This window comes from Lygodium microphyllum, chromosome 26 (assembly GCF_053477565.2).
Source record: "Lygodium microphyllum isolate KBCC chromosome 26, Lygodium_microphyllum_v1.1.10, whole genome shotgun sequence".
Taxonomy (NCBI): Eukaryota; Viridiplantae; Streptophyta; class Polypodiopsida; order Schizaeales; family Lygodiaceae; genus Lygodium; species Lygodium microphyllum.
In genome coordinates, this window is record NC_141160.1 from 46,563,147 (window position 1) to 46,587,962 (window position 24,816).

Sequence of the window (24,816 nt, forward strand, 5' to 3'; positions counted from 1 at the left end):
TACAAAGCTAGAGGTTATTACAAGGTCTCACTAAGTGTGTAGAGGCTATAGTGTGCAGAGATTATATGAGGAGTATAGGAGCTTATGGTGGGAACATTAGGCAAGTCCACATGTTAAACTTTAAAAAAGTCTATCAGAAAATAAGCTACAAAAGAGGGATTGGTGAGTCCTATCCTTTTGTTCTTGGGGTTCTTCTTCTCCTTCTTCTTCAATGTTGTCTTCATCTTCTTTGACTGTAGCAAGATATGCTCATTGAGACCTTTTCTTAGCATAGCAAAATTTCTCAATATGCCTAGTTTTCTTACAAAAATCATAGACTACGCTCTTCTTCCCTTTCACATAGATAAGTTGTTGGTCTCCTCTTGGAATGCTTGTTTCTCTCTTGTTCTTGATCTTCTTTTCCTCTTCCAGGAGAGAGGCTTTGATGTCCACAAGTTTCGGCTTTTGCATGTTGATTAATGTGGTAGACACATTATCAAACTCAGTGGAAGACTTTTGAGAAGCACTCCAATGCAAATATCTTCATCCATCTTCAAGTTGATTCTTGCAAGTTGTGCCAACAAGCTTTCCATATAATTCAAATGAGTTGTAAGTGAGGTATCACTTTGCATGTTGAGCCTAAAAAAGTCAATTAGTAAACCAATATTTTGAGGATTTTGAATGAGCTCCAAATAGGGTTTCTAATCGATCCCATGTTGCGTAAGAGGTTTCACAATCATCAACATGATGAATGTAGCTATCATCAAGTTCGAGCTTGATAATAGTTTGAGCCTTATCATCATTTTTATCCCATATGATTGAAAGTGCAGCTTCCCTTGGTTTCTTCTCTTGACCACTTGTGATTGACCACAAGCCTTTCTTCATTAGGATCAGTTTAATCCTAGTTTGCCATGTATGGAATCCAACACCATTGAATCAGGATGTTGGTGAGTCTTTGCACATTTTGAAATTGCAAGATCAACAGCAAATCAGCTCCACAAAATTCAAATTTCAACTGAGCACAAGTGCCAAGAAGCACTAGGTGATTGGTATCAAGAGATACTAGGTGATTTGGTGACTATTATGCCTTTGAACTTGGAATATTCATCAAGATCTTGCAAGTCCGAGTCTTCCCCTCCTTGATTTGATGCTGGAATTGCAAAAAAAAAACTGAGAATAGTCCAGCAGAAGTGTTGAATTTGAGCCTGTCAAATGACACAATAGGATTAGTGTTAATCAACTATAGTATTAAGAGATACAATGTAGTTGGCACTTGATGTTGAATCTTCTTCTTGTGATTTGAAGTAGTAACTTAGTTGGGAAATCAGTGTTGTAGTAGTCAGAGGGTCAGTGACATTATTGAGCCAAAGGAAATAGGAAAATGAAGAAAAAATTGAGCTTTGAGGTTGATGGCTATGCAGTCTGCATTAGGGTTTCTATGGGTAGCCTGCTTTTTCAGCTCATGTGAACTGAATACTTGATCATTTCCAAATCTTTCTTTATAGAAATGAAGCTTAAGAGGTAGGCTATCAAAACCCTATGATGCTCGTCAGCATCGCGACTATCATTTGGCAATTGTATCTCAAGGTCTCTTATATATCGACAATTGGCATTTGCGAGTCAAAGATTTCGTTTGATCAACACAAAAATCAGAAATATTAATTTTTTTAGGGACAGAGTACCTTCCTTGTACTCGCTTAGGTTCATCTTGTACATACCCAAGTTAACCCTTGGAATTCACAATTAAGGATTTCTCAAAGAAATTATTTATAGGAATCGAATAAAATATTATTTTTTGTATGCAACTTTTGTTGCCTATTCATGGGATAAAGGCTTGCTAGCTGCTTTTATTTAAGAAAATTAGTACCTAAAGATCCATGACGGGTGCTTGATTTGATGGTATTCACAGCTGTGTTTGTAATCCCCGTACTTGCCATTCCGTTTGTAGTAATTGTGTCTGCAACATTATTGGTAGCTCCTGCCTTCACAACCTTCGTAGCTTTTTTCTTTGGGGCCATGGTCTTTAATCGCGAGACCAAAAAAAAGGGGGAATTCATTGAAGGAGCTTGGAACACCATATTGGGGAGTATGGGAATTACCCATATGTTTGGGATACATGGTCAAATCTTTGGATTTGTCATAACTTGAACACTATAACTCCAAATAGAGTGTTCTATAGCTCCATAGATTCCATTTTTCAAGCGCTTTCCAATTATAGGTCACATCGTATGGTTTTGAGAAACTTATGGGCATGTTATCTATGTGCCACCTTAATTTAGTATTCAAAAAATGGGAATTAGGAGATTTCCAAACTCCTTAATATTGTATTTTGGGGGTAATTAGATTGATGGAATTTCGATTGACCGGGGGGGGGGGGGGGGGGGGGGAGCGATCACCAAGAATTTTGAGAAATCAAGAAGAGTCTTGATTCCATAGGGGGGAATATGATAGAAGGGATGGAGGAATTGAATTCGAGAGCTCGTGGAGTATCCTCCTTGTCCTCTTAACAAGGAATTCCCATGCTCACACTTCTCTTGCCTCACTCCCTCTTGTTCTATACTCCTGAGAAGGGCCTCTCCTTCTTGCTCAGACTGCTCTCAATGGCTCCCCATGCCTCTTATTTATAGTTAAATTAGATAGTAAGGGTTGTGGATAAGAAAAAGAGTTTTTTATGGAGGGGATCTTAGCAAAATCAGCAATCTAATGCTTAAACTACACATTTGATGGTTTCGTTGGCTCCGAAAGGGGGGTAAAACTTTAGGACACATGGTTAGAATTCTTCTAGATCACTCCTTCTTCTCCATGTTCAAAGTGTTGTTTGTTGCTATTGCCTGTAAATTGCGATCGTGACATGTGTGATTTCACCAATCCTTCTTTTTGCATTAAATCTCCAAAATTGGCTGGAAAAGCCACTTGTTTTTTTTACATGACACTAGTTCTAGAAGTTTTTATAGTTTTTTAGGATATTCACAATAAATAATATCCAAAATATAAAACTATGCTAGTTTTGTCAAAAAATCTAGTATTTTTGGACCACTAATGACTAATATGACTCATAACTCTCGTTCACATGGTAACTTCCATGATTAAATAGTTACCATGTGAACGAGAGTTATGAGTCATATTAGTCATTAGTCATCTAGTAGAATACACGTTATCGCCCAATGCTTCCCAGTGCCACCGCCGCTTGCTCTACACATCAACTGAAGCATTCACAATTGTTAGAAAATAATAAAATTAAACTGACAAAAGTGAATACCTAGCAGTCTTCAGCTACAAAATAAATAAATAGGTTGGAACTCTTCCTAACCTTAATTTAATACGAGTGCGCACTCTAAACTCATAAAAGTCCATTAATTTAAATATGTATTTTGTGGAATCACCCGCTATGGAATCACCCACTTGCACATTAAATTAGCGTGACGCCCGAAAAGAACTAGCATCCCCATCGACTTTTCGCACAAGGAATCCACCTTGTGTACAAGCCCCGACAAATAAATATAATTTTACGGAATCCACTTGCCCTTCTTGCCCAAGAAACTGGAATACCTAGCCTAAGCCCTTGAAAAAAAGCTGGAACCCGCAAAACCTCACGGAATCCACCATGGAATATGCCTCTTGGCATCATACCCCCGGGGTGGGATAGCAATTGTCCTTAATTGCTATTAGCTCAATGTGGAGCGAGTAGTGAGGGGTAAGCACTTAGGTCACAAGCATGCATCCATTGGGCCTCTTCAACAGAATGATTTTTAAATTTCACCAAATATCTAGAATATCTACGGCCAGTTCTAGTGATCATAAAGTCGGTATCTAAAATAGTCTCAGGTTCAAGGATTTCAGTTTCTTCTTCTAACAAAGGAGGATTTTCATAGACAGGGTGGACAGGTAATTAGCCTTTGAAAGGTTGTAAGAGAATGAATCAATTGGAATCTAGTTATTGGCAATTAATTTATTCCAATCAGCTTGAAAACTGGGGTCTTGATCATAGGTATCTTTCATAGGGATAAGGGAATCAAAAGATATCACAGAGATATTATGAATAGTTGGTCTTCTACTCAAGGCATCGACAACAACATTTTTTTTTCCGGTTGATATTAGATAATTGGATGAAAACTTTGAATAAAAGCATGGTCAAATATTTGTGGCTGACTAAGGAGATGTTTGATACTTTGTTGGTTAGTTTTAATCATGAATTCAGATCCCATTAAATAGTGTTTCCATCGACGTAAAGCTTGTACTACAGCTAGCAATTCCTTATCATAGGTAGAATACTTGAGTTCAGAGGGTTTAAGCTTGCAGCTAGAGTAGGCTATGGGATGTGAATCTTGCATAAGGACAGCTCCTATTCCAGATCCACTAGCGTTAGTGACTATAGGAAAAATGGTCTATTAAAGTCAGGGAGTTGCAATATAGAAGCATGTGTTAAGGCATGTTTCAGTAAATCAAAAGACTTTTGTTAATTTTTAGACCAATGATATACAATACCTTTCTTTAATAATTTTGTCAAAGGTAATGCAAGCAATGAAAAATTTCTCACAGATTTTCTGTAAAAGCTATGAGCTATTAGTTCAAAGATTATATGAAAAAGATCTTCATAGCTATACTCCATAGAAAGGCTTCCTTGTAGACTCTTGTGCTTGTAGTTCATAGCTTGTTGCCTTGATGCTGCTCTAATACTATGAAAATATGGGGAGAGAGGGAGCTTGAGCTCTTGCAAGACACACAACATAGAGAATGCACACAAGATAGGAAGTTGAAAACCCTATTTTTTTTTCTTCTTATTCTCCACTATAATAATCTACCAAGAATAAAGGGAGAGTACAACATATATAATTTACAAACTGTCCATAGTGTAAACACACTAACTAGAAAGATGACTGGATAGATATCCCATAACTTGGGTAGGTGGACTAACTAATGTCTAGTTGTAAAGTTTCATTGGAAGCATATGCCAATGTAGGTACAACTACGTTAGTGATATGAATGCGAAAATGGTCATTTAGGTGCATGAGTATTAGCTTGTGTTGAGCTTGGCATCTCAACACCTGACTTATTTGCTGGCCTATATATATATATATATATATATAGGTTTGAGAGAAGATGTGGTGGTTCGAAGCCATAAGTATATGTTATAGATTATCTGAATTGTTGGCTTAAGGCGTAAGGTTATAAAGTAAATGGGGGCAGAATATTCACAACCTTATTCAAAATAAGAATTTGTTAAAATCCTAACATTCCTACAAGTTTTTAAGTTGTCTCCTAATATTTTTTATGTCTTTCTACCCATTCAATAGGATGCCTACATCCTTGAGCTTTCATGCTCTTAACCATTTAATAGGATATTTGCCCTCACTTACATACAGAAGTCTTATTTTGTCTTCTTCTTCATCTTCATTGCATTGATAGGAATGTTCGGGAAAGTTTTAGATCGCATCAGAGGGTACTTATATTTCCCGCACCATCATGATGAAAGGCTGTTGCATTCGGGAATATATGGTTCATGTGTTAAAAGATGCACTCATGCAATAATGTCCTAATCGCATCGCGCACATAGGTTAAATATATATTGCGATGCTCATGTGCATTGGAAGGTTTGCATTGGGTAACTTACACTGGCAAGAATTGAGTTATGTTGTACACAATGCATTTGTGCAATAAAAAAAATCCCTTGTGATGATCGTAAATAGGTTGATTCATAGGAGGATGTTTAACTGTTTTAGGGGAGCAGAATGGGACTATGCCTTATGGGCAGAGAGGTTGAGCTTCGCATCCCTCTCGTTTCCCATTCTCCATGAACCAAGTGTAGCATAAATCCGCTTCAACTCTATTGTTCCTATGCAAAGTGGTTCATTTAGAGCTCGACGCTAGCTACTTCCTAGAGACTTGGCTGACAGGAAAGAAACCCTGACTTTAGGTTACGGTCCTAAGTGGGAACGGCCGGATACTTCCGCTTCGGGGCAAACTCGGGAAGACCTAGATTGCAAACCCTGTGACATTCCTTGCGAGTGCCAGATGGCGCTTTCTAGACTCCCCTTCCGCTTCGGGGCGGACTCGAGAAGACCTAGATCACAAACCCTGTGACATTCCTTGCAAGTGCCAGGTGGCACTTTCTAGACTCCCCTCCTGATCTGCTGCTAAGACGTGTCCCACAAGTAGTCAAGCGGACATGTTACAGTTGGTATCGGAGCGAACCAATGAGATCTAAAGATTATAAGGGAACTTAATGGAGGAAAATAAAGGGAATAAGGGGATAAATAGGGGAGGGTGAGTAGAATAGAGCAATGTTTTCTGTTGAAAACATTTCTTTACTCACTTATGGATGCTAGGTTGCAGAGTCACGAAGCATGGAGCAAGTCCTTGGTGTTCCAGGTCATGTTCATGACTGCAATGTATGCTTCAAATTATCATCGGAGGCTTGGCATGATGAATATTCTGGACCGCATCTATAATCCTTCGCCCCTGTATGCAGAGTGGAGATGGACGGGAGACTCAAGAATATACTACATAGCAGCCCATTGACTCGTGTACCTTCAGACCAACTTAGAGAGTCAAGTGGATGGAGGATTTAAAGATCGTGAAGCTGCTCATCTTTGTTGAAGCTCGCGTAAACACAACTTTGCACGTTAGTAGCCGGCAAGTCAAGCAGAACATGTCTATAAAGAAGTGACTCGAGTGATCTCTACTAACAGAATCAAATGTTAGGGTGTTATGAGAAGAATGGGTATCAAAGGAAGGGATACCCCAAGCTTCCTATGACTTACCAGCTCTTGAAAATCCATGACCCCACTCCATATTATTATTCCTTCCCTATAGCCGATTGTAACACAATCCTATTTTCCCCAAACTGATGTATCAATCAGCCTGTCCTACTTATCCAAAATAAATGCACTCAAAGGGATATGCCTTCATGAATAAATAAGACTTTTTACAATTGTTTATCTTGATCATAAATGTTAACTGAGGTGTTAAGTGATTAAATCACTTAGCTAAAAGCTGTGCTATTTATATTAACATAATATGGAAACGTATGTCAAGATATAACATAAAGAATCTAATTGTTCAGACGCAACCCCAAGCGCAGGTTACAAATTCGACTCCTGCACTAAGTCCAGCTGTGGCTCAAGAGAAGAAATTCCTTCTCAAACAAATTAAGCCACTCGAGTTTGATGGCAAGGGAAGGACTATTCAAGCCGATGCCGAGATCTAGATTGAGTCCATGGAGGACTATTTTGAGGCAGCAGAAACTGCACCTGCTAACCAAGCCATGCTCGCAAACTTAAGCTTATAGGTGAAGCGAGACTTTGGTGGAAACATCGGTGCAGAGACTAAGCGATCTTAGAGGAGGGGACAGTCACTTGGGATAAGCTTAAGGAAGCTGTGCAAGGGAGGTATCTGCCACCTACCTACCGCACACAAAAAATGAATGAATTCTATGACTTGAAGCAACTAGGATTATCCCTTGAAGCATATTATTCGAATTTCGTTTCACTCTTAAAGTATGCACCCCCAATGGATATGACACAGCAAGTGCCAAAATTTTGTATTGGGTTGAATCCACCCATAAACACTCAATTGGAATCAATGTACCCAATGGACCTACCTCAAAGCACCACACAAGAGGAGCACACGCGGGAGTAAGAGGGGCACATGTAGGAGTCCCCACCCAGAGTGCGAAAGCCGATAATACTCCTCATGCGGAAGTTTAGGTTCCATCAAATTCACCCTTTTCTTTTCCACATGATATGGGTGCAATAAGTATAAATTTGCATAGGGTAGTCTTAATCGCATTGAAAATTTACTATAATTGAATGCTTTGTTTAAAAAAGATCATAGGAGTGTTCGGGAAAGTTTTAGATTGTATCACAAGGTACTTATATTTCCCGCACCATCATGATGAAAGGCTGTTGCATTCATGAATATATGGTTCATGTATTAAAAGATGCACTCATGCAATAATGTCCTAGTCGCATTGCGCACATAGGTTAAATAAATATTACGATGCTCATGTGCATTGGAAGGTTTGCATTGGGTAACTTACGCTGGCAAGAATTGAGTTATGTTGTACACAATGCATTTGTGCAATAAAAAAAATCCCTTGTGACGACCGTAAATAGGTTGATTCGTAGGATGATGTTTAACTAAATAATAGGGAGTTGCTATGGAGAGGAATAAAAGGGTTATTGTGGGAGCTTTCGGTCAACTGCCAAGACCCACTGACCGCTTATTGTTCAAGCATTTCAAGCAAGCTCTATTGGCTACCTCTCACATACTCGACGTGCCCTCGATCCTACGAGTGTAGTGAGCTTACCTTGATGCCGACATGAGTTGCCTCCTCTCTTGCGCACTCTAGTAGCTCCACAATCCTAGATGCTAGCTCAAGCATGCTCAAGCCTCCTCCATCTCCAAGCTCCAACCGCCATAGCCGCGTGTGCAAGAGAAGGAAAGAGAAGAGAAGAGAAGAGGAGATGGTGAAGAGCTTCACCCCCTTGATCACTCACTCCCACTCACTCACTCCCTCACACTCACAATCACTCCCTCTCTCAAGAGCACACACAAGCAAGGAGAGAAGAAGAAAAGAAGAAGAGAAGAGCTCTTGTTGGGCACACACCAAAGAATGAGCTTCCATTCACTTTTTGAACTTTATATATACAAACCCTAAAAACCCATGGGCACCCATCCTTTTTTACATGACCGGCCATTGTGGCAATGTCCCTTTTTCTAATTCCCTCTTTTTGCTTTATGCCCTAGGCCTATATTCGACTATTCTTTTACAAGTGGCATAGGAGGGAGCTTGGCGCTCTTTTACAAGAGTTTTTGGAGTTTTTGAGGTGCCTTTTATTTAAAACTACGCTTTTGGCCCCGGCTTAGCTTTGGAGACCGCATGCATGTCCTTGCTACTTTTCCATCTTCTTTCTGCTTTTTCATTCATCCTTCTGCCTTCTCGACTTGGGGTTAACATTACCCCCCTCCAAGACGGGTGCCAGTCCCATGGCACTCTTGTCGAGTGTTGATGTTTTAAGAGGCAATTGACGAAGCAGTCATATGAGGGCAGGGCAACGTGTAGACTCGGGTGCTCGTGGAAGCGTGGTAGTAAGGTTGGTGGGAGAAGTAATGGATAGCGAATGGTTGACAGGGGCCTCCGAAGTCAGTGGTTGGGCGCATTGGTGATGCTTGGAAGGACAGGGTGTGGTGCTTCACCTAAGGAGGGGGTGTCTATTGTATTGTGTAGTGCATTGTGCTCATGCTGGTGGAATGGGGAGTTGGGTTTAACCATAGGGTAGCTTGGGTGATATCCCACATTTGGGGGCCTGATTCGTGCCAGAGGTGCAGTGCAAGTAGCTTAGGATGACAGGTCTAACCATAGGCGAGTGACCTCCCTAGGTATGTCCTGCCCTTGATGGGCCCTAAGCGTGAAGTGGGGGAGCAAAAAGGGCTAGGAGGTTGGGAGCGGAGCCGGTCGACCGAAGCCATCGGGCACGCCTAACTTGAGGACCCTTAGGTGCCGTGAGTGTTCTTTATGTGGTGCTAAGTGCTTGTGTAAGTGAGTTGTTTTGGTTATTCCATGCATAAGGATCCGCTTGCGCGTTGCTTTTTTTTTGTTATTACACTAGTAGAACGACAGCCTATACCTAATCTTCCTTGTCTGATTGAGGCGGAGAAGGGGGTTGGATGGACTTGCTAAAAAATTGATGGCTTTGCATGTACCCTTTGAGGTTCATGCGGACATGGAGGGAGGTGGTGGAGAGGAAGGGATGGTTGCACCTAGTAAACTGGCTGTCATTCATATCCTCTAGGAGAGCTAGGCAAAAGGAGGGAAGAAGGCTAGCTCTCATCATTAGGCGTGCCATGGCGTAGCTGCCAATGGCATTGGGGTCAAAAAAGAGGGGAGGCAAGCCACGCTCTTGTGGGGTCGGGTCCTGCTTGAGTAATAGCTTAAGTAGCCTAAGGTAATTATAGGTAGTTATAAAGGCGGGATCGAGACAGGAGGAGAAGTCCGCGAGAAAGCGCATCATGGAATCATTTAGGCTTCCTAAGTCGAAAAGGAGGGCATGCTCAAAGGAGGCAGCGTTGGAGTTGTAGATGATGGGGAAATCATGCCACCCAGGGAGGGTGGCAACAAAATCCACACCTACCCTACAAGGATACGCCATGAATGTGGGGTCGTTCCTCTCATAGGGTAGGGTGTTGCAAAATGCCATCCAGGCGAGCATGCTAATACCACACACTCACCTCCTCCAAAGAGATTGGCAGTTGTAGCCCTGTACAGTATGTGGTATTTCGAACATCTTGTCTTGCCAAAACTCTGCTTCCTCTATGCCTCACAGAGTGGGGGTCTTCTCTCTTTCTTCCAGCCATTTTTGGCCCAGTCGGCTACCAGTCGCGCGATCACCTCCTCCATTACCTTAATTGGTAGGACCCTCCGCAGGCTGTTAGTCACGAGGAAGCTGAAGGTGAAAGGGTCCTTTTCGTTTTCTTGCCATTCCCGCAGGGAGGTCATCGGGGCACGGTGGGAGGGGTGCAGATGGCTGCACGATTGGTTTGGCTCTTAACTGCCTCCTGGTTTCTTCAACTAATTTCCTCCATCGCTCCCTGAGCGCGGTTTGTTTTTCCGAGGGCGAATCAATTTGTTGATGTTCTTGATCATGCGGCAAGGGGGGTTATGGGATTATCTCTTCGATGGTTCTCCTCATGATGAATTCAAGGTCAGCCTCCTCCCCCTACCGGTCTTCTAGTTGCGCTCCTTCCTCAAAACCTAGTGCATCCAACTCCTAGGGGGTAGGCCGACCAATAGTAGGTACTTCCATTGTTCTTCTAAGCTCAACCTAACCTCCACAGGTCGGGCTGGCATCTGTAGCCCCGCATGCAGGGCCCTGCGTGCGATGCTCAGTTTCTTCTGCACCACCTCCAATGACTCCTTTCCCTCTGGCCGGGTTGTGTCCAGTAATGTGTTGAGGAAGGCCTGTTGCTAGGCAGCACTGAAGGCTGTCTGGGCAGTGTCTGGTTTACTTTCTGCTAGGATTTTTTCTTTTTCCACCAAAGCGAGGCATCATGCCAGTGTCTTTACCCGTTTCTCATTCTGCGTGGCCCATTTCTCTGCCCTTTTGTTCATTCCTTCCATGCTCTCCCCTTGCTTCTATGCTAGGGTTACGAGCTTCTACTCCTAGGCTTTGAGTTCTCTGCTCATATTCTCGTGCTCTTTCCTTCCCAGGTGCAGTTGATTGGTTATAGACTCGATCTCCTTTCGCTACTGCTCCCTCTCTTGTCTTCTCTCCTCCTCTTTGGCATTTAGTTCCTCCATCATTTGCTCGATGTTGGCGGTTTTCGCCTCCAATTCCCCATGTTGCATCAAGAGGAGCTTGTATTCCCACTACATCTGCACCAGTTCTTGATTTTCCTCCTCGAGCCGCTATTTGTAGCTTTCTTCCATGTCTTCCTTGGCCTTTAATTCCTGCTTGAGGTCAAAGATTTGTTGTTGTTGCATGGCTATTGTGTGGGTTTTCTCAAGCTAGAAAGCAGCTACTGACTCCTTTTCCGCCACTAACTCAGCCACAGTCATTCTCTTATCCTCCTTTGCCCTCTCCCATTGGGAGAGCAGCTCGGCGATGTACTCGTCGTAACTGTGGTGGTGTCATTGTTGTGCGGGTTGGGCTGGGCGAGGCCTCCACTCTCGGACACTTCTGGTCCTGTCTCGACTCAGCATCTATAGCTGGCCTCTTTTGCCCTGTGGCCATGGTTTCTGTGCTCTTTCCCTGGGCCATTTATTTACTGATAAAATATTGCATCCAAGCCACGAAGTTGGAAACCTCCATGGTGGTGGAGATGCTAGGGGTGAGGATAGTTGGTTCGGTGGAGGGTGCCATGAGGGTGGGGATAGGATGGAGGAGGGCCTTGCCTTTGCCTTCCAGGACAGCGGGCAGTGCGACTTCAGATACCTGCGTGCTAGAGCTAGGCCCTTCTTCCCTCAGCTGGCTCCAAGCTCCTGGATCATCAGCCCTGCACTGTTGCTCAATGGACTAGCGTGTGGCTTCGGCCAAGTCCTCCTCCTCCTTCCTTCTTAGTTTCTCTTCTTCCTCCACAGCTCGTCTTTGCCTTTCTTTTTCGGCCTTCCTGTACTCTTCCTCCAGTTTCTCCTTTTCTTCTTGCTCTTCTCTTTTTCTCCTCTCAGCCTCCTATTTTGAGGCCTTTTTAGCCCTCTTGACTTGTTCTGTTGTTTCTTCCTCTTCCTATTTCCTCTTCTTCTCCCTTTCCTCGGCCTCCTTGAGGGATTGTCTTTTTGCTTTTTCCAAATCCTCTTTCTCCTTCCTGCGGCCTTCATCCTGTTTCTTTTTCTTCTGCGCCGTCTTCTTCTTGGGTTCCTTGACCTGCTTTTTGCTTGATTGCTCTTCTTGCCCTTGCCCTTCCTTATCAGTCTCAATCCTGTCACTGGACCTCTCTTGATCTTGAGGAGGGGGTGACTTGTCGAGTGTTTCTCCTTCCCCTTCTTCTGCATCCTGCGTCTCTTTCACTGCCTCCTGGATGAGCGCACTTAAAATGCTTCCATAGGCGATGAACGAGGCCTTGGATGAGGCCTTCTTTCTTTCTGTGGCCCTAGAAGCTGGAGACTCTCCTCCTGTGGGTGTGCTTCCTAAAGCCAGTACTTTAGCCGCTTGGTCGATAGTTTTGCGTACATAGCCATTCCAATCGACTTCATGCAGGGTATGAGCTACTACGTTCTCCAGCACATGCACACTGATTCGGTGCATCAATGCGTTGTAGCACTGGCTAGAGAAGAGCGTGTGTACTAGTTTTTTCTGCAATCTGGTTTCCGCATCAGGGATGTCCTGGATGCTGATGCCGTCATTTGTCAGCACGTCCTCCTTTCTCATCTTTAGCATGGCGTACGCATCCCTCTTCTGCTTCTTTTCTATTTTTGGCTCTAGTCCCAATGCCTTCTCCACCAAGGCGGGGGTTAAGCGAACCTGCACCTATTTGGCGTTTTGTCCCATTCCTATTGTGATAGTGCCACACTCATTGTTGGGGTCGTGAGACCTGAGAAATTCCACACACTTTGTGTGGTCAGGTTATTGCACAAATTTTTCCAGGTACTTGGTAAAGTTGCATTTTTCAACGACTCTCCTAGCCACCTCCTCCTTGGCCACCAAACCTTCTATGTTGTGAATGGTCCGGAACTTTAGCTGGTTGTAGGTGCGGCTCTCCAGAGTGATGCTGTATTGTGCTCTTTCCTCTTCCGTGAATGGAAGTCAGTGGGCACGGTCTTGTTGTGACATCTTTTGTTCCTGTCATAAACCCCAGTTTCCATTAGTGCTTCTAAATTAATAATTCACAAAAAAAATCATAGACTAAAAAGGAAAGACTCTATGTGTTTATTGAATGAAAGCCTTAAAATCCTATCCAATGTGGAGCCTTCCCTTTCAGCTTTAACTTTTTGCCTTTTATTTTAAAGTTCTCTTGACATCTTCCTACCTTGCTCGTTGTCTATGCGCTTATGCATTTTGCTTGATTTTCACTGGTTTTAATTGATCTCTTGATTCACCTTGCTCCCTGTCCCTTCCCAACTTGAGAGGAATCCTTACTAGGATTGAAGGTGTGGGAGGTTGAGGACCTTCGGCAATGGGTCTTAGGAGTCACCAGCGTAGGAACCGTGTAAAAATGGGGGTTGTACTCTAATTGAGCTACGCGATTGAGATCAAAAGGGTGAGTGCCAACGTGTGTTATGTAAGTGAGAACATCGGTTAGGAAGTCACCGGAGGCACCGCGGCTAGCAATATGTAGCTCCTCCTCAGTCAGTAGGCGATTGAGGTAAGGATGTCCCTTGATGTGCTCTTCCAGGGGGCGGTTGCGAAGAGTGGTTAACACTCTGTACAAGGTTGGTGCAATATAAGTGGGGTCATACTCCATTGTTTTGATTGCGCGGAGCTGCTCCGTGTTGGTCATGACTCGGCATCCCTCTACTTCACATTGCAACCTAAGAGTGTACCACTGCCGCAAGAATGGGGATTCAGTCCCAACAAGTTGGGATAATTCTGCAATTTCTTGGTCGGTGATGGCAGAAGTGGTTTGCTGATCGTATGACGTTATGAGGCGTGTTTGAGGGCTTGCTCTTTAGAGACCTCGCTATCGAGCAATACAATAGCAGAGTTTGCTGCCTTTGCGAAGGCAAGTTCAAACGTCTCCCAAGAACAAGGCATCGTGCGAATTTCAATTGCAAAAGGCTTGGGCAACAAGCCTAAGTCCAAGCGGTCATAGCTTAGAGCTAGCTCTCTGAAGGTGGGATCGAGCTGTCTAATGCAATCAACCACGTCATCTCCTATATCTTCAGCTAGATCTGAGGTCAGTGTCAAAAATGACTTCCGCTTGTAGGAGGGTTTAAGACGTGCTAGTGGTTGGGGTTTGATAGCACTAGAGCATTTGACAGTGGATAGTTGTGGTTGTAGGTGTGCCATAGGTTGCAATTGGGCTTCCTGGCTTAGGGCTGGGGGAGTAGTAGCTACTTTTGATGGATTGCTGCCTTCAGAGTGGATCATTGTAGTCGAATGGACTCTAGTGGGTGATGGGTCATGCGAGGTGTCTGTTGTTTGGGCCGATAGGCTTGTTCGAGTCTCTCGGGCATATATGTAGATGGGCTTGATGGATGTGGGCCTGGGGAGCACTGCGGCTCATGGTTTTGAGGTTTGATGGGGCTAAGGGTGATCAAGCTTGGGGGTATCATACGAGTGGCGGTCTTGGCCATGTGGGCTTTAGGGATATATAACCAGGTCTTTCCCTCATAGTAGCCTGGCGTGTGCAGGAGGGCTTTGGAGGCCCACCTTCGTCGGATCATGCCTTGATTTTTGTAACTGCACCTTGGTGTCCTAGGTTTAGGGCTTTGGGTCTTATGAGGTCATGTGCGATGGCTCCTAGGCGGTGGTCGCGGTTGTTTAGGCCTCCATTGGAAACTAGGCTGTTGAGCCTTAGCTTTTGTTACCACGAGTAGTGGTTCTTGAGAGGTGGTGGGTGGTGGCCGGGCACTACCCTTCTCCTTAGATTCGGATGCTAATAGTTCTATCGGTGGTCGTGCGGACTGTTCCATCGTGCAACCCTTGCTGAAAGGTGTAATCCATACGGATGTTGTCTATGGCGAGGTGAATGTGCTGCAACTCATACTCGATGTGGCAACGAGTTTGCTTCTTGAAGGTTTGCCCTAGAAGCGTCTCCGTGCCTGCGTCTCATACTCGATGTGGCAATGAGTTTGCTTCTTGAAGGTTCACCCTAGTAGCGTCTCCGTGCCTGCGTCCTTGGTGTTTGGCAGCATGTAGAAGATCATTGGTACAGTTTCAATCTCGATAGAAACGGCAGCCCTGCACTTGCCGAGGAGTGCATAGGAGCGGCCCCCATATGGATTTAACTTGGCATTAGTGGGTTGTAGTGGTGGTTTGCCAAGTTGGGTCCAATGATCGTGAGTCAAGACATTGAAGTTCGCTCCCTCATCAATTAAGGCATTGAAGATGCATGTTCACTTGGCAATGACCGTGATGTGTAGGTATGCAGGTTCCACAATTTCCTCATCTGCGTCATCGATTTCAGTGATGGTGGCTATTGGGACATTGATGGTGGTTCCAACATTGGTGGTTCATGCAAAGGATACGTGGGGGGATAGTACTTCTTGACACAACTGCCATTGAAGAAGCCTATTCCTTCGCCGGCTAGAGTCTCGAGGCTCGACGTTACCCGTTCGGTTGATCGCATGGACCTTGGAAGGTCCAAGACCCCGAAACTTGATTTTTTGCTTGTGCCCCTTGACTGAGTATAGGAGCACTAGGTCGCCTTGTTCGAAGTTGCATTGCTTGACATGCTTGTCAAACTAGCTCTTGCGTCGTGCCTTCTCGCATATGAGTGTATGAGTGGCTAGAAGACGAGTCTCCGAGAGGTATTCGCGCTCTACTAGGCGTTGCGTCCATGCTTCCTTTCCTTCCATCACTCCTGAAGCGCAATTCATAGGCTAGGCACGAAGAATTCTACGGGGAGAATTACTTCGGTTCTGTAGGTCAGCCTAAAGGGGGTCTATCTGACAGCCGTTTTGTAAGCTGTGCGGTAAGCCCACAAGGCCGGCATCAGCTTGTTATCCCAGTCACTGCATGAGGCCGAGACTACCTTGGTTAGGACGTTGACAAGAATCTTATTTGTGGATTTTGCCTGGTCGTTTGCTTGAGGGTAGTATGGAGAGGATTTCCGATGGATAATTAGGAAGGTGGATAGAAGATGAGTTATCACTTCATTGATGAAGTGTGTCCCCTGGTCACTGACTAGTTCGATGGGGCATCCGAATCGTGAGATCACCTGCTCCCACAAGAACTTGGTAGTCATTTGAGCATTGTTCTTTCGGGTTGCTCTCACATCTGCCCACTTCGTTAGATAGTCTATGGCCACAATGATGTATTTGGCCTGAGAATACTGTGCAACGGGGCTGATGGGTCCCATGAAGTCGATCCCCCATTTTTCGAAGGGTTGTCGTGCAATGATTGGGGTCAACTCCATCTAATCCTTGCAAATCGGGACCTTCATTCACTGACATTCATCACAATGCTTAACAAATCATGCTGCATCACAAAACAACGTTGTCCACCATAGTTGAGACTGCAACACCTTGCGGGCCGTTGTGTCTCTGCAAAAGTGTCCATCAGCAATCCCACTGTGTACCTCCAAGAGCACGTCGTGTATCTGATGTTCGCACATGCATCTGTGCAGCAATCCATCTTTCCCTAAGCAATATAGTTGGCATGCTATCAACTGGTAGGGTTGGATTTCAAGAATAAGTCACCTCAGCCTTGCCTTCTCTATTGGTCGTTCAAGCAGTCCATACTCAAGCAGTTGGACTATGTCATCTGCCCAATATGGTATTAGATCGGCCTTGAATAAATCCCTCCCGTTGGAGAGGTTAAAGAGGTGGGCATCTGGCAGGGCGTCTGGCAATTCATCGATAATGCCTTCTCCAGCGACTTCCCCTGTGGGGATGCGTGACATATGATCAGCCATGTAGTGTTGTTTTTGCTTCCGTACAACCACAGAGAAGTCAAACTCCAAAGGCAGAAGGAGCCACCGAGCTATGCGTCCTGTAGCACAAGGTTTGTTCACTAGGTATAGCAAGGCTTGATGGTCTACAAAGAAGGTAAAGGGCGTAGCCAATAGATAATGTCGAAACCTCTTCACAGCAAACACCATGGCCAAGCCCTCTCTTTCCATCATCGAGTAATTCATTTCCGTCTCCGTGAGTTGTCTCCTAGCAAAGCTCACTGGATAATCTAGGTTGTGCTCGCCAGGTTGGCACAACACTGCCCCCACAGTAATTTTAGAAGCATCGATATGCACGTGGAAGGTTATGGTCCTATCCGGGGCTCGTAGAATTGGTGTTGTGGTTAGAGCCCTCTTCAACTCTTCATATGTGCGTTGGCATGCTTCAATCCATTCGAAGACAATCAACAGCTTGTATAAAGGTCTTGCTATCAATGCATAATTCAACACAAACCATCGATAGTATCTTGTATGGCCTAAGAAGCATTGAACTCCCTTATAGTTGGTTGGGGGTGTAAGGTCAACAATAGCCCTGACCTTTGAGAAGTTAGTGGCAATGCCATTCTTCGACACCACATGGCCGAGGATGCATCCATGCTTCACCCAAAACTGGCATTTCAAGGGGTTCAAGGAGAGACGATATATGTGACATCGGTCAAAGACTGCTTGGAGTTTGTTCAAGTGTTTCAAGGGGTTCAAGGAGAGACGATCAGTCAAAGACTGCTTGGAGTTTATTCAAGTGTTCCATCCAGGTCAAGTGAACGCAGAGGTCATCAACAAAGACTTCTAGCTCCTTGCGAAGCATGTCTTTAAATATGGTGCACATGAGACATTGGAAGGTGGCGGGGGCATTAGTCAACCCGAAAGGCATGACCATGTACGCAAAGACACCCCACTCGGTGGCGAAGGCAGTCTTATGCATGTCAGCAGGATGCACTTGCACCTGGTTGTATCCTGAGAAGCTGTCTAGAAAATTGTAGGCCTCCTTGCCTGCCACTCTTTCAAGCATGTGCTTGGTGATGGCAATGGATAATTATCCCTTTTGGTAGCAGCATTCACCTTTTTATAATTGATACGCACTCTAATTTTTTCGCTTTTCTTCATCACAATGACTATGGGTGATACCTAGTCCGTGTGCTCAATTTTGCAAATGAATATTACTTTCATCAGGTTATCAGTTTCTTCCTTGACAGCATAAGCGTGCTTAGGATTCATTGGGTATGATCACTGCTTCACCGACGCTGCATCTAGTGTCATGGGTATGTTATGAGTCACTACACTTGGATCTACCCCTTTAAGCTCTTCCAAGGACCATGTGAACACATCCACATACTCTCGCAAGAGAGTGACCAGACTCGCTTCCTCTTTCTTAGCCAAGTCATCGGCAACGAAGACTGGTCGGGCTGTCTCCCCTTCTCGAGCTAAGTTCACCTCTTTGACCCTGGCTAGTCCCTCGATCAGTTCGCTCATTCGCCCTTGCCGTTTGGCACCCATCAAGATCACTACCCTATCTCCTTTTTTGAATTTCATAAATCGTTTTGGAAGGTCCCGTGGTTTTTGTTGCTCGTCTGTTCGGGTGTCCCTAGGTTGGTTCACCCTTCCTTGCTTCAATCGTTTGCACCTCAGGTGGACAGGTAAGTCCCTAGTTGTGCGTCGCGGGTCTTGAGCAGCCTAGGTATTTCTGGGTCGCTATCCGAGCTCACCACTAACTCAGAGTCGAACTCGCCATCTTCGCTAGAAGAGGCGAGTTCAGATGGTGATTCTGCTCTAAGCACTGGTGTCGCTCCTGGTTGAGCTAGGCCTGCTTGCTCAAGGTCTATGGCTGCTACGTGTTCTAACCAGGCACGGTCACAATTTATGTGCATGAGTCCTCGCTCTGTCTTATAGGCACTTCTTTTTTGCAGCTTGGAATCCGCCTGTATTTGTTCTATTTCATGTCCCTCCATGTTGTACTCTACCGAATCCACCTCACCCTCACTTCCATCACTGAAGGGTTGGCAGTCTTCGTACTCATCGTCGGAGTCCTCTGCACCAGCCGATTCATCATCTCGTAGGGCTTGGTACATATCTTGTCACCGATCCGGGACTAAGGCCCAGTTGTACATAAGGTTCAAGTCATGCACCCTGGTCCATTGCCACTCGGATTTGCCTAAGAGATCCTAGAGTGGTGTGAGGTTTGCTGTTGAGTTGTCAGCCAGCTTGTCTGTTAAGTATTCCAGGGCATCCTGGAGTTCTCTCTTGTTGCCTAGCACTTGGAAGGTGATGGGCTTAGGTCTCCCAAGATGGGTTCCTTCCATCATGCACATTGGTATAGAGGGCATGCCGTCGGTCGTGCCCATCATCTTGATGGCTTGCTCATGTGCCTCTTGGTCTGAGAATGGTAGGTCGATTGTAGTAAGGACATACATCCAATCCCGCTCATCTTCTAGACATGGGATATACTTGGTCAAGGGCCCATAAGACTTCTTGACCTGACTGTCACCCTTGAGCATCGAGGAGATGGCATCCAAGTTGACTAGTGAGGTTTTCCAAGTGTCCATCTCTACCCTCACAACTTCCGTCCTGTTGCCTAAGAATATCAAGCCGTTACCCCAATCTTCAATAACTCTGCCATTGCGCATCCAAGGCCAGCCTAATAGGACATCGTAGTCCACCCCCTTCATGACTATAAAGTTGACAGAGAATTGGACACCTACAATTTTCACTGGCCAGTTCTTAAGTACCCCGAATGGCCTCACCCTCATGCCATTTGCTAATGTGACATTAAACCGAGCGGTCTCAACAGGTGGGTTTCCCCATGTCTACAGTACTTCATGGATTAGCACACTAACCCCGGCTCCCATGTCTACGATCCCCTTTCTTGTTGTGTCTCCTAAGGCTAGGACTAGTAACACTACATGCATCTGGGTGCCTTCCCAAAAAGCATTAATGTGCAAAGATTTTGGCACAGAGTGTAGCATTAGACTTGGTATTTGTGCTTCTGCATCTTAATCCTACAGATCCGACGCCTGTTCTCATGATTCCTTGACCCACTGCTTGAGGTTTTGCCATAGGGTGGGGTGCTGCTTAAGCAGGTCTTCTAGGCTTAACGTCACTAGGGTGGTCACTAGCATGGTGAGGAGATTGTCCGCTGCTCATCCCTCTCCTACAGGCCAATGGCCGTGACTGATTTTTGGTCCTACAGCATCAAGGCTTGCCCTAAGGGGTACTGTCTATGGTGCAATTGCCTTTCCTGACTTTGGTCGAGGGGGTGAGTCTACCATGCTCATGCTGATGAGATCCTCGCTCTGGTCCTCTAGGATGGGCTCAGTGTCTCTTAGTGCTCTTGGGCCTCTTTTACCCAGTCCTTCACCTTCTCTATGGCCTCGAGTTGGCGCTTCGGATGAGAGTACTCCCCTACCTTGGCATTTCCCTTTTTGGCCGGCTTGGGGGCTGAAGTTTTCGTCTCTGTGTCTTCGACTTTCTTTCCAACAAGCAGAGTTGTAGCACTCTCAACTTTCAGTGCGATCTTAGCCTCAGGCCTCCTCTTCCTTTGCATGTGGCTCTTTTTTCCCATCGAGGAGGCTATATCAAGGTTGCTGGGCCCTGGTAGTGATATGTCGGCCTGCTTTGTCTGGGCACGAGTCATGACCCGCAACGCGATGGGTGTGTCCTCCCCATTAAGGGTCTCGACGCCGAACAGCCCCAATGGGACAAATGGTACTTCGACTGAATTTGTAGAAGGTTTTCACTTTGGGCAATCAACGAAGAGATGGGTGATTCCACACTCAACACACCTTAGGTCAGCTTTGTCTCTGTTCTGCTGCTCCCTCTCGGGGCAATGTGATGAGACATGGCCTGGGTGACCACAGGTCCAACAAATGATTGGATCCTATGTCTACCCTTCTAGGCCTGTACCTCATCCTCTCCCTAATGCCATCACTAGTACTGGTCAATAGTCCATAAGGACAGTGTTTCCCTCTTCGTCGTGAGAGACATAAGGGTATAAGTAAGTCTCTTCCTCATTTGGCTCTTCCATGTAGTGGACTGGAGTGTCACTTGGTGGATGGGTCACATAGGGACTAGGCGGCCTAGGTATACCTGTAGGGTTTATGTCCATCCTGGGGACAGTCGGCTTAATGTCGTTAGGCGCGGGAAGGGCCAATGGAGCTCCCCTTTTGAAAAGTGGCTACGGTCTATTTTCTAGGTAAGGCTGACCATATGGTTGGGAGTACGGAAGTCCCCTGAGCAATCTGCAGTGCATAGCGTCGTGACCAAACCTGTGGTAGTTAGCGCAAGGTCTCGACCGAGGGTCTTGACACTCGGCTGGCAAATGATTTTTGCCACAGTACACACATTGGATGTGTGGCCACTTTGGTCATCTCCACAATTCTTGTAGCTTGACTATCTCCATCTTGACATCAGCCAAGTTGTGGTTTGTCTCAGTGGCCTTCCCCTTATCTTGAAATGATGGGGCTGGTTGCTCACTAGAGGTTGGTGCTCTTTCCAAACCTCACGAGATGGTTTCTTTTGAGTTGGAGCTCCTGGAGCTCCTCTCTTTTAGTTGATCTTCAACTCTGATAGCTTCCTCAAGTTGGATGCCAAAGCCTTATATAGTTCCTCGTTTTGAATTCCACTGATGAACACAGTTGAAACTGCTCTTTCAGTCGGTCGTTCACCTATAGGGATTCTCTTGAAGAGGCTCCTTATGTGGGTTATGTAATCGTGAATGTCCTCCTTCTCTTTCCGCTTGACATTCATTGGTCATACTAGCAGATTGTCGGAGTATCCAGGCTCGACAAATCTCTTAATCAAGAGATTCTTAAGGCTATTGAAGTTTGCCCGCTATGTAGTGTCTAAGCATGTATACCAGGTCCTACCCTTGTCACCTAAGCAGAGTCCGAACGCTTGAGAGCGCTGAGTCAGGTCACTGAGGTCGTTGGCTTGGCAGACTTGCTCGAACTGCTCTACAAAGCTGTAGGGGTTGTCGAGCTGCTTTGCAACTATCGGGATTTTAGACTGGCTCTTAGAGCCTTGGATTGCTCCTAACCTTGCCAACAGTGAGGTCTCCAATGCTGCAGCACTTTGCTTTGTTGCGGTGTTGTCTAACAATCGCTTCATAAGAAGTTCTCTCAGTATTAAGTCTCCTAGGGCTCTCTCGTGATCCGTTCAGTTTCTGCCGGCTAAGTTCATCACTCGCTATATCTCACACAACTCCGTGCTTTGCCTTTGACTCCTGGCCTGCTGGTCTCTATTGTACGCAGCTATGCCTTGCAACACCTTATGGGCTAGCTTCCTCTCTTCTTCTAAGTCTGCGATGATAGCATCTGCTGTCCGACTACGGTGCTCATATCGAGCGTGCGCATCATAGCTACTGACCAATTGCTGAATAGCCTCTGGGAAGACGCCCAAGTCGAGTTCCTCGTTAGACCTGCGATCCGAGCTTTCCTCCGCCATAGTCGAGTTCTCATGCTTCGCCAAGCTATCGATCGGATTGAGTGGGTTTGTCAAATCCCCTTCGTTTGCATCACTTGCTTGGTCCTACTTTGCGTGTTGATGGTTTGTCAAATCCCCTTCGCAACAACCCACTCAAACTGTTAAGCGGCCATGACTTACGATTTTGTCTACTCGATGCACCAAAATCAGGCTCTAAACGTCAGGAGGGCTTACGACAGGTTGCACTGCTGAGCTCCAGTTGGGTCAAGTCAAATCTTTGGTCCGAATTACAGGGGCCGAGCGAGTGACTCGAATGGGCCGAATTGCACTTGTCCGAATGCAAAAAGTTTTCATAGGCTGAGGTCCAAGTGGAGTAACTCGGACGGTCCGAGTGGAGTAACTCGGACGGTCCGAGCCAGATGTTGTGCTGAGGGCCGAGTCAAGTCCTGGGCCCAGTGGACCTCGGGCCATGGACTTCGGGCCAAGTGTCAATTTGATCAAAGGGCTAAGTAGAGTAACTCGGATGGACTGAGTCAAGTATCGGGTTTGAGGGCCAATTAGGGTTTTTGGGTCTCTTCGAATGGGCGGGTTCGAGGGCCGAGTATGGGACTCAAGCTAACAAGGCGACGAATGCCGCACAATGACGATTTTGATCGAATCTCCCTAGTTGGGCAATCATCCCCACCAGCACAAACTTCCAAATCCTGGCTAAGGCACCAAGGGAAGTGATTGGTATACCTGGGGTGAGCAGTAGGGTCTCCGATGACTTGATTGAATTGAATCTTTGTGGGCTCTCTCTCTCTCTCTCTCTCTCTCTCTCTCTCTCTCTCTCTCACTGCAACGGTTGCAAATGAGCTCTCCCTTGGCCTCCTGGCCCTTTAACCCCTTCCCGAGCAGGGCTTTGACACTTTCAATCACTCACTTGCCGACATTAAGCATCCCAAGCTAGCTTTTTGCCATTTTTTGCATGTTTTATGCCCTGTTTTGCCCTATTTGCAATAGTAAACCCTACCCTTTCCCAGTTCGATTTCCTAATCCTATCCTATACTAAATGCAAGGAGAATTGAAAGCAAAAAACTGAAATGATTTCTCCCTATTTTCCAATCATCAAACAAACAAACAAACCCAAAATACTTACTTGTTTTGAAGATCAAAACACCCAACCTTCCTATGTACCTCAAGCTCCATTTCGAGGGAGAGTCCCTTACTTCGATGCTTGATATGGGGCATGCAAGTGCTCAAGCTTGAATCCGTTGGTCTTGGCAATGGAACCAAAATGTGGAAGCTTTCGCTCAACTGCCAAGACCCACAGACCACTTATTGTTCAAGCATTCCAAGTGAGCTCTATTGGCTACCTCTCACATAGCCGACGCGCCCTCAATCCTACGAGTGTAGTGAGCTTGCCTTGATGACGATATGAGTTTCCTCCTCTCTTGCACACTCTGGTAGATCCATGATCCTAGATGCTAGGTCAAGCATGCTCAAGCCTCCTCCATCTCCAAGCTCCAACCGCCATGGCTGCGTGCGCAAGAGAAGGAAAGAGAAGAGAAGAGAAGAGGAGATGGTGAAGAGCTTCACCCCCTTGATCCCTCACTCCCACTCACTCACTCCCTCACACTCACAATCACTCCCTCTTTCAAGAGCACACACAAGCAAGGAGAGGATAAGAAAAGAAGAAGAGAAGAGCTCTTGTTGGACACACACCAAAGAATGGGCTTCCATTCACTTTTTGAACTTTATATATACAAACCCTAAAACCCCATGGGCACCCATCCTTTTTTACATGACTGGCCATTGTGGCAAGGTCTCTTTTTCTAATTCGCTCTTTTTGCTTCATGCCCTAGGCCTATATTCGACTATTCTTTTACAAGTGGCACAGGAGAGAGCCTGGCGAGTACTCTTTTACAAGAGTTTTTGGAGTTTTTGAGGCGTCTTTTATTTAAAACTACTCTTTTGGCCCCGGCTTAGCTTTGGAGACCGCCTACGTGTTCTTGCTCATTTTCCATCTTCTTTCTGCTTTTTCATTCATCCTTCTGCCTTCTTGGCTTGGGGTTAACAATTATATTTTAGCATAAGCAACTGCATTCTATTTCGCGTGACTTGCATGGGAAAGGAAAAGATTATGTTTTTATTTCAATATCATTGTAACTGTACATAGCATAACCTGCATGCACGCATAAGTAAATGCATGAAAAGGAAAAGGGTTACATTTCATTTTATGAAAAGCATATAATACACATGAAGTGATAGTTACAATCAATATGAAAAGATAAATGCTTGCAGAGTTAATCCAACGTTCTCGTACTTAGATCATTCTATGCTGCAAGTAATGAGAGGGTACGAGGCCTTAGGACACGAATCCTAGTAATATCG